At 42.5% G+C, this 14,009-nt stretch overlaps 1 protein-coding gene across 6 annotated transcripts in view; it reads left to right on the top strand.

Annotated features, from left to right (window-relative positions):
* The window catches only part of CDH12 (cadherin 12), a 1,439,064-nt gene that overhangs the window by 1,306,289 nt on the left and 118,766 nt on the right, over positions 1–14,009 (top strand). The gene's annotated exons all lie outside the window — the stretch shown is intronic.

The following is a 14,009-nucleotide window of genomic DNA, read 5'->3' as shown; positions in this document are numbered from 1 at the left end:
TTTGTCTGTCTGAAACCCCAGCCGATATCCTGGCTGATATCATTGACTATGTATAGTAAATGAGGTCACTTAGCCTCTCTGGACAGTTTGTTGACATACAGCTACCTGCTGTGATCTTTTATTTGTGAGGTGAGTAGCAGCAGGGTTACGCCATTGGGTGCAGTGGGTCATCAACAAACCTACACAGTCCCTGTCTTGTTTTCACCACCTGTATACTGCTGCTCTGAGTATATAGGGCCTGGGGGCCACACGTATTTCCTTTTTTCAATATGGGTACGGGGTTCCCCTTAATATCCGTACAAGACCCAAAGGGGCTGGTAATGGGCAGGAAGGGCTACCCATGCCATTTTTCTCAATGATTTTCAACCATATTGCAGGAACCAGATATAACATTAAAACCTAAAAACCAGTTGAAAAACAGCGCTGGCCAAAAAAGTGTTGAAATTAGAAATAATCAAGTGTTAATGAAACAAAAAATATAATAATGATGATAAGTTCTTGCTGCAACCCAAATGTAAGACACACACAAAATACAATAATCTTAAAGAAAACAGCTGTGCTAAAACTTATAAAAAAACTGAATTATAAAGTGACATAATCTTTCCCATTTTTTGCAAAAATCTCAAAGGTTGCAAAATAGTGCAAAAAAAGTTCAGTGAAACAATAATTTTCAAATATATGAATAGTCCGAAGAAGATGAAAGATGGATAGAATGATGAATCTCAATCTCTTTTCAGTGACTACAAAACCACCCTTCACGCATGTAGCAGGTGCACCCAGAGGAGAAAGGTTTATCCACCACCAAATTCAGTGAGGCTTACCAGCTGCCAAGATCTCTTTTTTAAGGAGATCGTACAAGCTTGCAAATAGCACGTTCCCGGTCCCCTTATTAGGCTCTGCTGATATGTCCAACTTTCATGCTCCCTTCTTATAGAGTCTCCCGTTCCAACACAATCATTTAGCAAGACAAGAAAAGAGAGGCTCCCATAGCATAACTCCGTAAGATTTTAATAAAATACAATAAGGTAAAATAACAACTCACAAATTTCCAGCAGAGTATAAGCGTATATCAAAAAACACGAGCCTACAAAAGCACTATTTTGCAACCTTTGAGATTTTTGCAAAAAATAGGAAAGATTATGTCACTTTATAATTCAGTTTTTTTATAAGTTTTAGCGCAGCTGTTTTCTTTAAGATAACATTAAAACCGCAAGCAGTTTTAAATGACGTTATTTCCGTTAAATGTCATTTTGTGCAGGGACTGTTCTAAACACGGGAAACACATGGCACTTCACAGGCATACTACAGACACCCCCAGGCACGATATTTAAAGGAATATTTCACTTTTTTTTTCACTTTAATCGTCATTAAAATCAGTGCTCCCGCCAAAACTGCTGTTTTTAAAACTTTTTTTTGCATTGACCCATGTCCCCTGGGGAAGGAGCCAGGTCCTCAAATCCTTTTTAGGACAGTATCTTGCATATTAGCCGTTAAAATTAGCACTTTTAATTTTGAACGTTCGAGTCCCATAGACTTCAATGGGGTTCTAACGTTCGTACGGATTTGGGGTCCGTTCGAAAGTTCTGGTGCGAACCGAACCGGGGGGTGTTCGGCTCATCCCTAGCCACCGCTATGAAATGGATTCTCTTCTTCCCCTTCAGGGACAGACAAGCAGCACAGAATGAGCTTTCCTCTTCTTGTCTTGACCGCCAGGAAAGAGGGAGAACCCTATTCCTATAGTCCTTAAATAACCTTTCTCTATGTGACGTTTTCCATCGGAAATTCAGACGGAAAAAATTTGAGAGCAGGATCTAAAATTTTCTGACAAAAGAATCCTATCAGACTTTTTCTGATCGTTTGTAGAGAATTCCGATGGACAAAGTGCCACGCATGCTCAGATCAAATTACGAGACCAAAGCTATTGGCTACTAGCCTCTACGTAGTCCCATCTTTAGCTCCATACACACTATCAGATTTTCTACTGATTATTTCCTTCAGATTTACCAAAACCATATAATATGAGGTCAAACCTTAGGAGTTTCAATTTGTATGCAATCAGGCAGGCCCTTGCACTACATGGTTTTGGTAAATCTGAAGGAAAAAATCAGCAGAAAATCTGATAGTGTGTATGGGGCTTAAGTCTCCTTTTGGTAAACCTTATAAATTATAATATGGTGTAATTGTTATTTCACAATTAGTCATAGCACAGGTTCCACAGACATAAGCAAGCTTGGAAAGAGAATGTAATATTATTAGTCAAGGAGGTCATCTTTAGAAAGCTATGTTTTTATCATTATCCTGATAAAAGATTGTTGTTTTCATATGACTAATGCCGCGTACACATGACCGGACTTTCCGGTAGACTAGGACTGACGGTCTACCCGACTGACTTTCGGCTGAGTTCTGACGGACTTTCCGAACGAACGGACTTGGCCACACATGAACGGACTAAGTCTGTTCGAAAGTCTGTTAATTTTGAATGTGATGATGTAAATGGGACTAAACAAGGAAGTTCAATAGCCAGTAGCCAATAGCTTCCCTTGCGTTGTATCTGGTCCGTCGGACCAGCACACAGACGAACAATTTTCCCAATTTTAGTCCGTTGAAATTGAGTCCATCGGATGAATTTGAAATGATCGGACTAGCCCACGCACGATTGGATTGTCCGACGGACTAATTCCTGAATTATGCCGAAAGTCCAATCGTGTGTATGCAGCATTAGTGTGTATCCTTGAGTACCACAAAAAGTCCTAAATATCCCAAATAATTTGTGCATTGGTTTATACTTCTGACCTCAGGTCACTGCAGAAAGGAGTGGTGAGTGGAGGAATAAGTAAGAATTTAGATTTTAGGATTTACAGAGATGAGGTTTATGTCAAGTTGAAACATTTATCTTAATTTTAGATTGTAGGGAAAGATTATATTAGAAACATAGAAAGTGAGAGCAGAAAAAAAGACAAAGTGGTCCATCGAGTCTGCCCTTTTTTTTTTCTTTGACTTTTTTTGTATAGATCTATTTTTGTCCTTAGCACATTTGAAGCCATTTACTATTGACTGACTTGCTACCTCTGAAGTCTATTCCAAGCATAAACTACACTTTCAGCAAAATTATACTTTTTAATGTTAGTTTTAACTTTCCTCCAGTTTGAGGTCATATCCCCATGTTCTTGATTTAGTTTTTTTCAATGAAAATACTGCCTTCTTGAACCTTATTCAGCCCCTTGATCTATTTAACCACTTTCAGACCGGACCATTTTGCTGGTCAATGACCAGAGGTCTTTTTACAATTTGGCACTGTGCTGCTTTAACTGGTAATTGCGCGGTCATGCAATGTTGTACCCAAACAAAATTTGCGTCCTTTTCTTCCCATAAATAGAGCTTTCTTTTGATGGTATTTGATTGCCTCTGCGATTTTTATTTTTTGCGATATAAACGTAAAAAGACCGCAAATTTTGAAAAAAAATGATATTTTCTACTTTTTGTTATTAGAAAAATCCAATAAACTCAATTTTAGTCATACATTTAGGCCAAAATGTATTCAGCCACATGTCTTTGGTAAAAAAAAAGTCAATAACTGTATATTTATTGGTTTGCGCAAAAGTTGTCACATCTACAAACTAAGGTACGTTTTCTGGAATTTACGCAGCTTTTAGTTTACGACTGCCTATCTCATTTCTTGAGGTGCTAAAATGGCAGGGCAGTACAAAACCCCCCCAAATAACCCCATTTTGGAAAGTAGACCCCCTAAGGGAATTGATAAGTGGCATGTTGAGCCCATTGAATATTTTATTTTTTTGCCTCAAGCGATTGAATAATGACAAAAATTTTTTTTTTTTTTTTTTTTTTACACAAAGTTGTCACTAAATGATATATTGCTCACACATGCTATGGGCATATGTGAAATGACACCCCAAAATAAATTCTGCTGCTTCTCCTGAGTACAGGGATACCACATATGTGGTACTTTTTGGGAGCCTAGCCGCGTACGGGGCCCCGAAAACCAAGCACCGCCTTCAGGCTTTCTAAGGGCGTAAATTTTTGATTTCACTTCTCACTACCTATTACAGTTTTGAAGGCCATAAAATGCCAAGATGGCACAAAACCCCCACAAATGACCCCATTTTAGAAAGTAGACACCCCAAGCTATTTGCTGAGAGGCATGTTCAGTCCATGGAATATTTTATATTTTGCCACAAGTTGCGGGAAAATTACAAACTTTTTTTTTTTTTTACACAAAGTTGTCACTAAATGATATATTGCTCACACATGCTATGGGCATATGTGAAATGACACCCCAAAATAAATTCTGCTGCTTCTCCTGAGTACGGGGATACCACATATGTGGGACTTTTTGGGAGCTTAGCCGCGTCCGGGGCCCCGAAAACCAAGCACCGCCATCAGGCTTTCTAAGGGCGTAAATTTTTGATTTCACTTCTCACTACCTATTACAGTTTTGAAGGCCATAAAATGCCAAGATGGCACAAAACCCCCACAAATGACCCCATTTTAGAAAGTAGACACCCCAAGCTATTTGCTGAGAGGCATGTTGAGTCCATGGAATATTTTATATTTTGCCACAAGTTGCGGGAAAATTACAAATTTTTTTTTATTTTATTTTTTCACAAAGTTGTCACTAAATGATATATTGCTCACGCATGCCATGGGCATATGTGAAATGACACCCCAAAATAAATTCTGCTGCTTCTCCTGAGTACGGGGATACCACATATGTGGGACTTTTTGGGAGCCTAGCCGCGTACGGGGCCCCGAAAACCAAGCACCGCCTTCAGGCTTTCTAAGGGCGTTACAGTTTTGAAGGCCATAAAATGCCAAGATGGCGCAAACCCCCCCCAAATGACCCCATTTTGGAAAGTAGACACCCCTAAATTTAGGGGTACACTAGTGAGACTAGGTAATAAATGGCGGGTGCCCTGAAACTATAAAAAAATAACTAACCAACCAGCGTCACCTGTAACAGTTATATGGTGATCACTGGTGAAAGGGTTAACTAGGGGGCAATCAGGGGGCTTTATGCGGTAGTATATGGGGGTCCCTGGCGCTATAAAAAGCTGCGGCGAACCTAAATACCTACCTGCCTAACTAGCGTCACCTGTGACACTAATACAGCGATCAGAAAAACGATCGCTTATTAGGCTGGGTTCACACTGGAGCGATGCGGGTTCCCACATCGCATGCCTCCCGGCGGCAGTTCACACTGCCCTATGCGAACTGCTGGGAGTGTCAGTGAAATGTTAATGACACCCCCAGATCAGTTCGCATATCGCAGTGCGATCTGCAAACTCGGATCGCATGGTGTGAACACCCATGCGATCCGATTCTGCTGCGGACCAAAAAAAGGGTCCCGTGCGAATTTGCGGCAGGTGCGGCGGGTGCGGCGGGTGCGGCGGGTGCGACGCAAATTCAGCCATACTATCTGTATGGCTGAACTCGAATCGCACAGAGATCGGATGTGATTTGCACTGCAGTGCGGTGCGAATCACATCCGTTCTCATAAACCGCTGCAATGTGAACCCAGCCTTAGTGACACTGGCGACAGGGGTGATCACGGGGTTAAACCTTTATTGGGGGGGTTAGGGGGGTACATTAGAACTAAAGGGGGCTAACCCTAACTGCCCTAACAGTTATTACAGTCACAAATGACACCAATGCAAAAAAAACAAAACAAAAAATTGCAATTGGTGTCACTGTGACTGGGGGGGCAGGAGTAATTGGGGGGTGATCGGGGGGTAAAGGGGGGGGGTGTGAGTGTGCCTGGCATGTTCTACTGTGAAGTGTCGTGTTGGTGCAACTCACCGATCCTCTCTCCTCGGTGCCGGAACGAAAAATACTGACACGGAGGAGAGATTACATCACTTCCTCTCCTGTGTTTACATTACAGGAGAGGAAGTGATGCAATGCTTCACTCCCATTCGTCAGGAGCGATCGCGAGGGGGTGGCCATGAATGAATGGCCGCCCCCTCATTCCGGATCGCTTCTGCACGGATATCGACCGCCGCTGGCACCGGGGGGGGGGGGGGGCCCGATCGGGCCCCCCACCCGCGGGAAGGCAGGGACATACAGGTACGCCCATATGCCTGCCCGTGCCATTCTGTCGACGTACATCGTCGTGCGGCGGTCGGCAAGTGGTTAAAGATTCCAATTGTGTCTCTGCTTTCCCTTCTTTCCTCTAGACTGGACATATTAAGTTCCTGAAGTTGCTCTTGATATGTTTTATCCCCCAGGCTTTTTCGTCATTTTTGTTACCCGTCTCTGGACTTGTTCTATCTTATCAATATCTTTTGTGAGGTCTCCAGAACTGGACACAGTATTCCAAATGAGGTCTCACTAAATATCTATATAGAGGAATCAGGACCTCCTTCCTCCTGCTGATGATCCCTCTAGTGATGCATCCTAGAATTATTTTTGCTTTTCCCACTGCCTGGCCACACAGTTTGCTCATTTTGAAATGAAATAGGTACCCCCAAATATTTTTCTTGTGCTGGCCAACACTGTACCCCCAATGTTGTACTCTGTCAAGGGATTATTTTTCCTTAGGTGCATTATTTTAAATTTAGGAACAATTATTTTAAATTTAGGAACAATGAATTGTAGTTTCCACTACTTTAACACATTTTCTAACAATTCCAAATCATGTTCCATGTTACAAACACCTCCACAGATATCAACCCCATTGCACACATTTGTGTCATCAGCAAAATGATATACCTTACCCAACAACCCTTTAGTTATATCACTTACATATAGATTAAATATAACTTGACCTTGTACACAGCCTTGTGGTACACAACTATTGGTCTCTAATCTGAGTGAACCCCATTTACAACCACACTCTGGTATATCCTTTAGCCAACTGCATATCTACTAAACCACCAAAGGGTTAAAGCATTGTGTGTACAACATCTGTATTAATGTGTGTAACTGTATCAAGGGCCTTGCTGAAATCTATCTTCTTTAGTTGCTAGCATTTTTTCTGCCTAACTTCAGTTTTTGGGTACTACCACTCATTTTGGTGTGTTTCATTGCTCCTGTTGCATTTTCTATATTATAAGCTAAATAAAAATTCAGGAGGTAGAGTAGGAAAGTCATAATAACTATGGAAGGTGTTCAGACCTAGATATTAAAGATCAGACATCTCATTTTTAGAGTTCTTGAGAGATATTAGAAGTAGTCTTCTGGTTTAACTTCCTATCATCTAACAGAAGATAAATTATTAGTTTTAGCTGGACTGAACATTTAAGAGAACTTTTTTATTAATAAGACAAAAACAGTAATTAATGTTACTTTTCCACATTTGTACAATTGTATAAGCTCTTTAAAGATTTCAGAGATTTTGCCACTGTCACATAAAATAATCAAGAATGTGAGGGGCACCGCCCTCACAGCTACGTCATTCATTCACAGAGCTCTGTGAATGAATAAACTACATGTCCAATGTGGCACACAAGCTTGTAACTATCAATGGCGAATGAGTGCATTAATCAGCTCCCCCATAATCCTATGACATCCTGCAACTGAAAGTCTGTACAGAAGTATGTTCAGAGAGCTGGAGGAAGTATCTGCAGGAGCCTGTCATTGCACTCATGATCCACTGACCATGAGTAAAAAGCAGGTTTCTGTAGAAGAAAGCTAAAAAATGTTTTCCCTGCAAAAATATGTGCATGTATTATTTTTATCTTAAAGAGGGATTCCACCAAAAAAAAAATATTAAAAGCCAGCAGCTATAAATACTACAGCTGCTGACTTTTAATAAATGGACACTCACCTGTCCCGGGTTTCAGCGATGCCGGCAGCTGAGGCCGATCGATCGCTCGGCTCTCGGCTGCTGCCACCACCATTCTAGGTGAGGGAATCAGGAAGTGAAGCGAATCGGCTTCACTTCCCGGTTCCCTACTGCGCATGCGCGAGTCGCGCAGCGCAATAGGAAATCTCCGCGCTGTCACTGGGACCCATGTGTGTCCCAGCAGATAGCGCGGCAGGGTAGGAAATGGCGTAGACTCCCACGGGAGTCTATGCCCGGAAGTGGGTGTAAATACCTGTCTTTGACAGGTATCTCCACCCCCCTCCCCCCTGAAAGGTGGTGTTAATTGTGACACCGGAGAAGGGGAGGGATCCGATCAGCGGAGGTTCCACTTTAGGGTGGAATCCCGCTTTAAAGGTAAACTAATGCCGCGTACACACGGGCGGACTGTATGGCGTACTTAATCAGTCGAAACACATTTCAGCGGACAGTCCGCTTGTGTGTGGGCTTCAGCGGACTTATTCAGCGTGCAGTCTTGCGTACTAAGTATTTCAGATTTTTTGAAATTCTGTCCGTCGTACTTTGGTTTCAGCGGACAATCCACTTGTCAGTAGGCTAGTTCGACGGACTAAGAATGGCGCATGCCCAGAAAGGATTTACACGGCGGAAGGGTGCTTTGCTGTGTATTGGACTTCCTATTTCTAGTCCCGTCGTACGTGCTGTACACGTCATCGCGCAAGCTTTCGACGGACTGTTTGTGCATCCGTGTGTGGTCAAGTCCGTTCAGTCAAAAATATGACGGACTGTCCGTCAGATTGTATGACGGACTAAGTACGCCATACAGACCGCTCGTGTGTACGCGGCATTAGCCTTTAATTCAGTTCCCCACCAGCTCACGTAGATATACTGCGGCAGAATGGATCTCCTGGGTGAAACCCCATATGGGTGTGTCCTTCTCTTTCCTCAAAACCAGAGGACATGTCAACCAGAGGACATGTGTGCGAGTGCCAGCACAGGGATTTGTAAACCCACAAATCCCTGTGCTGTCAGGGAAGAGGAAACATATTGTTTGTTCCTACTAAGCAAAAAAAAATGATATGTCTCCTCTCCTAGTCACTCTCATTCCCACACAGTTAGAACACACTGAGGCAACACACAGTTAACCCCTTGATCGCATCCTAGTGTTCACCCCTACCCTGCCAGTGACATTTACACAGTAATCAGGGCATTTTTATAGCACTGATCACTGTATAATTGTCAATGGTCCCAAAAAAGTGTCAAAAGATTCTGATCTGTCCGTTTCAATCTCGCAGTACCGCTAAAAATCGCAGATCACCGCCATTACTAATACAATAAAAAACATAATAAAAATGCCATAACATGCCATAAATCTTTCCCATAGTTTGCAGATGCTATAACTTTTGCGCAATCCAATTAATATACGCGTATTGTGTTTTTTTACCAAAAATATTTCGAAGAATATATATTCGCCTAAACTGAGGAAGAATTTATTTTTATTTATTGATTTTAAATTGGGGGATATTTATTATAGCAAGAAGTAAAAAATATTGTCACTTTTTTTTTGCAAAAAATAAAAACCACAGAGGTGATAAAATGCAGTAACTCGGCATGTTATGTACAATAAAGTGTGAACATGGAAGGCATAAAAGCATCATCATCATAAAAAAAAAATTGTAAATGTATTACATAGCATTTGAGGAATTTATTTCAATAGTTTTTTATTGAGCTTTTAGTACAAAGATAGTAAAAAAAAAAACAGTCCAGTTGCAACAAAAACAAAGGTTCCGCCTAGCTTTGTTGAGTCTAGCTCATTCTGAACAAGCAACATATATGATTATGTTTGTTAATATATGTAATGATATATTTGCTTACATTTTTATATTTAACATACGAAGCAGGCAGAGGGTGAATGGGAGATAGAAAGGTCAGGATGGGGGGGGGGGGGGTTAGAGTAGGGAAGGGAAGTGGAGAGAGGGAATAGGAGGGGGAGGGGGAACTAGGAAATGGGGGAATTGAGGGTGAAAATAAAGGGGAGAAGATCACCAGCACATAAAGTGAGGAATTTTCAGAACAGTATAGAAAATATGACTCAAAGCAGTCTGTAACACAACAATTCATCTATGAACTTTACATTTTGGATGTGTCAACCAATGAGACCATTGTACAGAAAATTTGTTTAGTTGCATATTTTTCCTAGCTATTATCTTTTCCAATTCACATTGTTGATTCGGATCTGCAATTGTGCTAGATATGGAAGGTGTTTCTGCGGTTTTCCATAACCTAGTGATATTTAGCTTGGCTGCTAGCAGAAGATGTGTTATGACAGTTCTGGTGTTTGAAGGGTATTTTTCTAACCCTACATGGAGCAGCGCTAATGAAGGGGTAGGAGTAGAAGGCAAGCCAGAGATAGTAGAGATCAATGTGAATATTTGTCTCCAAAATGAGGTGAGGGATTTACAATACCATAGTATGTGGGCTATGGAGCATATGCTGCCACAGTTTCTCCAACAGCATGATGGGCTTCCTGGGTATATCTTTAATAGATGGTAGGGTGTTAGATGCAATCGATGTAGGATTTTTTTGGTAGGTCTCCCAATGGTTGAAACAGTAAGATGCAGTGAAGGTGAGCCTAAAGGCTCATTGCCACATATCAGGGGTAATGTGGAGTTCTGAATGTGGGAAATTCAATTCTAGTTGGAGGTTTTCAAATGATTTTAACATCTTGTGATTGGGAAGGTCGAGAATATTTGTGATACCTCGTTTATTCCATGCGGAGAGATTGAGGTCCAAGACATGTTTGGTTAGGGCTCTAAGGGGGATAGGTATAAAGCGGGTAGGAGGGCTGGGGTTTTGTTTGAATAAGATTTTTTTCCATGTTAATATAGAAGCTGTAACTGACTGGGGTGTGTTATGGAGAGGGGGAGGGCATCCTGCTGCTGTTAGGAGAAGGGAGTCTAGGGGATGTTTGTTCTGGGGGGATAAAGTTTCCATGATTGATCATATTTTTTCAGATATTGGGTGTCACCAATAGTATATTTGGTCTAAAATGGATATGTGGTACTAACTACTGATGTGGGGAAGGCCAATCCATCCCTTTTTGTGCGGCCTGGTTAAGATATAGTTGGCGCATCTAGGAGGTATTTTTTCCCATATAAATTTTGATATTTTCCTTTAGATGGAGGTTAGGAAGAATTGGGACAGGGGTATTATCAGTGTGCGGAATAAGTACAGGAGTTTTGGTGGTATTATCCTCTTAAGGGTATCATCTTAAGGGTATCAATCCTACCTATTTTGGAGAGGCCAGTTGAGCGTAGTGAGAAAAGTAGTTGAGGGTGTTGTTGGAGAAAGGTCTGGTAGTTAAGTTAAAATAATTGTTTTAGAGTGGGTGCTATTTGCAAACCCAGATAGGGAATAGAGTTGTTTATCCATGTGAATGGGGTGATCTTTCTAAGATGGGATTCCAATTGTGAGGAGGCATAAGGCCACTATTACAGATTTTGATACGCTAAGCTTATAAAAGGAGACCTTGCTAAATTGGTGGATAGTTTCTTGTATCCTCTGAAGGGATTGTGATGGATTTGTAATCATTAGTATCCCATCATCTGTGAATAAGCTTATTTTAGGATCTGTGGTGTTACATTCCTGAGATTTGTGTATCAGTCCTAATTTTGGTCGCTAGGGGTTCCATTAGCAGGGCAAAAATAAGTGATCAGCGAGGACCTCCCTGACGTGTGCCATTCGATATGGTGAATGGAGTGGATAGGGCTCCTCCTGTGAGTAATCTTGCTGAGGGGTTGGAGTAGAGCAAAAGTATAATGTTTTGGAACCATCCTGTGATTCCAAATTTGGTGAGGACCTTTTTTAGAAAACCCCAATGGATTCTATCAAACACCTTGGGAAAGAAGCAGAGAAGATGTTTATGTTTGGATAGCATGATGTATGAGGTTGATTACCCTTCTTGTGTCATCTGGTGCATGGTGGCCTAGTATAAACCTGACTTGGATGGGGTGCACTAAGGATGGGAGGTATATCAGCAATCTTTTGGCAAGGACTTTAGCTACTATTTTTATGTCAATGTTCAGGAGAGATATTGTATAATTTGCAGTTGATGAGGGATCTGTCAGGGCTGGGCTCAGCCCTTCCTTCTCTGAACTGGCTGCTCAGCTGCTCTCTCCACAGTTACCCAGCTGTTTTTATTCTGCTTGTCAGTCCTGCCTATTTAAAGCCATCCAGCTCACTTTATCTCTGCCTTCACCTTGATCACATCACAAGAAACCATCTCCTGTGGTCCTGTTTAAAGACTGGCTTTGCTGACATCCCTTCTGGCTCCTTATCCTGCTTGCTGTTCCTCCACTTGGATCCCTGAACTCTGACTTGGCTGATTACCCGATCTGGTTACTGAACTCTGGCTTGGCTGACTACCCAATCCAGTTACTGGACTCTGGCTATGCTTTGACTTCGCTTACTCTATTTACCTTAATAAACAAGTGTGATTTTACTGTACTTCTGTCTCTGTCTGGTTCATGGTCTCTGACAGTAGGTGAAGGCCATGAATTCAGAAGAAACAGTAAATCCACTTGTTGGTAATATTTTTTCCAGATTGGATGAGCAAGATCACCGCATGGATCAGTTTGCCATAGCATTATAAATGCTTCTGAGTTGCACGGCTCACCTGGAATCTCCCACTGTGGCTGTTCTGGTACAACCTGAGTTGCAGGCCATCCTTGATGCTGCGCCAGTCTCTGTGCATGCACCCGCCTCGAGTATTACCTCTATAAGAGGTATGTCTGGTTCCGCTCCACTTCCCCAGTGATTTGGGGACAATCCAGGTCAATGCAGAGGGTTTCTCAACCAGGTTGAGATTTACTTTGAGATGCTGCCCCAGACATTTCCCACGGACAGAAGCAAAGTAGGTTTTGTGATATGTTTGCTTTCTGAGAGAGCCTTGGTCTGAGCATACCCTATATGGGAGACACAAAAACCAGTTGTCTTGAGTCACCCTGAGTTTGTGGCCTCCTTTAAAAGGGTATTTTACGTTCTGGCATGCTCCGTTTCTGCTGCTAAGTGCCTCATGTCCATCAAACAGAGTATGAGAACTGTTGCCGACTACGCTATTGAGTTCCGTAGTCTGGCAGCAGTTGTTGTTTGGAACAATGAGTTCCTCGTTGCTGCTTTTTCTCATGGTCTCTCGGATTCCATCAAGGATGAGATAGCAACCCAAGATATACCCACTGAGCTGGAGAACTTGATTTCATTTGCCATCCTCATTGACTCAAGACTCAGAGACTTTATTTTAAGGAGCGCTTGTGGAAGCCTCCTGTACATTTGCCTCCAAGCTTTGCAGTCCCACCCGTGCCTCCCTCACATCCCATTCCTCCTGGAACTGAGTTGGCCAGTGAAGATGAACCCAGGCATTTGGGCTTCACGCGTCTCTCTGCAGATGAGAGAGCCTTTAGGAGTAGGGAGAGAGTGTGCCTTTATTGTGCCCAGGCTGGTCACTTTTTGAAGACTTGTCCTACCCATCCAGGGAACGCACAGACCTTGGGTGGTGTTGTTTCGTCCCCAGTTATCCAGAAGGATAAGCCCCTGGTTTTGGTCACCCTTTCTTGGGCTGAGTCATCCATCGAGATATAGGCTCTAATCGACTCTGGGGCTGCAGACCTGTTCATTGATGCTGCCTTTGTATCACAGCACTCGATTCCGCTGCAGCTGCGTGACACTCCACTTGCCATTGAGGCTCTTGACGGGAGACCTCTACAACCTGCCCATGTAACTCATGAGTTGGTTCCATTGTCCATGGCCGTAGGGGCTCTTCATTATGAGATAATCCAATTCCAAGTTATTTCCTCACCTAGGTTTCCACTGGTTAATAGTTATCCTTGGTTACATAGGCACAACCCCTCTTTTGATTGGCTCCGTGCTGAGGTTCTCTTCTGGTCACCATAATGCAGTGAGACATGCTTCCAGAAGGTAGCCAAGGTCCTGTGAACCTCTTCACTCCCATCCCTTTATCAATGTCTTTGACAAAGGTCAAGCCAGTAGTTTGCCTCCACACCGGCCTTATGATTGCTCAATTGACCTTCAAGCTGGTGCCATACCCCCTCGTGGCTGGGTTTACCCTTTGTCAGTCTTGGAGGAAGAAGCCATGGAGGATTATGTTGCAGATGCACATAGGTTTTCTTTTGCAAATCCTTGTCTCCTGCTGGTGCTGGTTTCTTCTTTGTGAAGA

The sequence above is a fragment of the Lithobates pipiens genome, unplaced genomic scaffold (assembly GCF_037356315.1).
Source record: "Lithobates pipiens isolate NorthernLeopardFrog02 unplaced genomic scaffold, aLitPip1_a1.2 Scaffold_19, whole genome shotgun sequence".
Lineage (NCBI taxonomy): Eukaryota > Metazoa > Chordata > Amphibia > Anura > Ranidae > Lithobates > Lithobates pipiens.
Note: the sequence above shows the minus strand (reverse complement) of the source record. Positions and strands in the feature narration are given on the sequence as shown.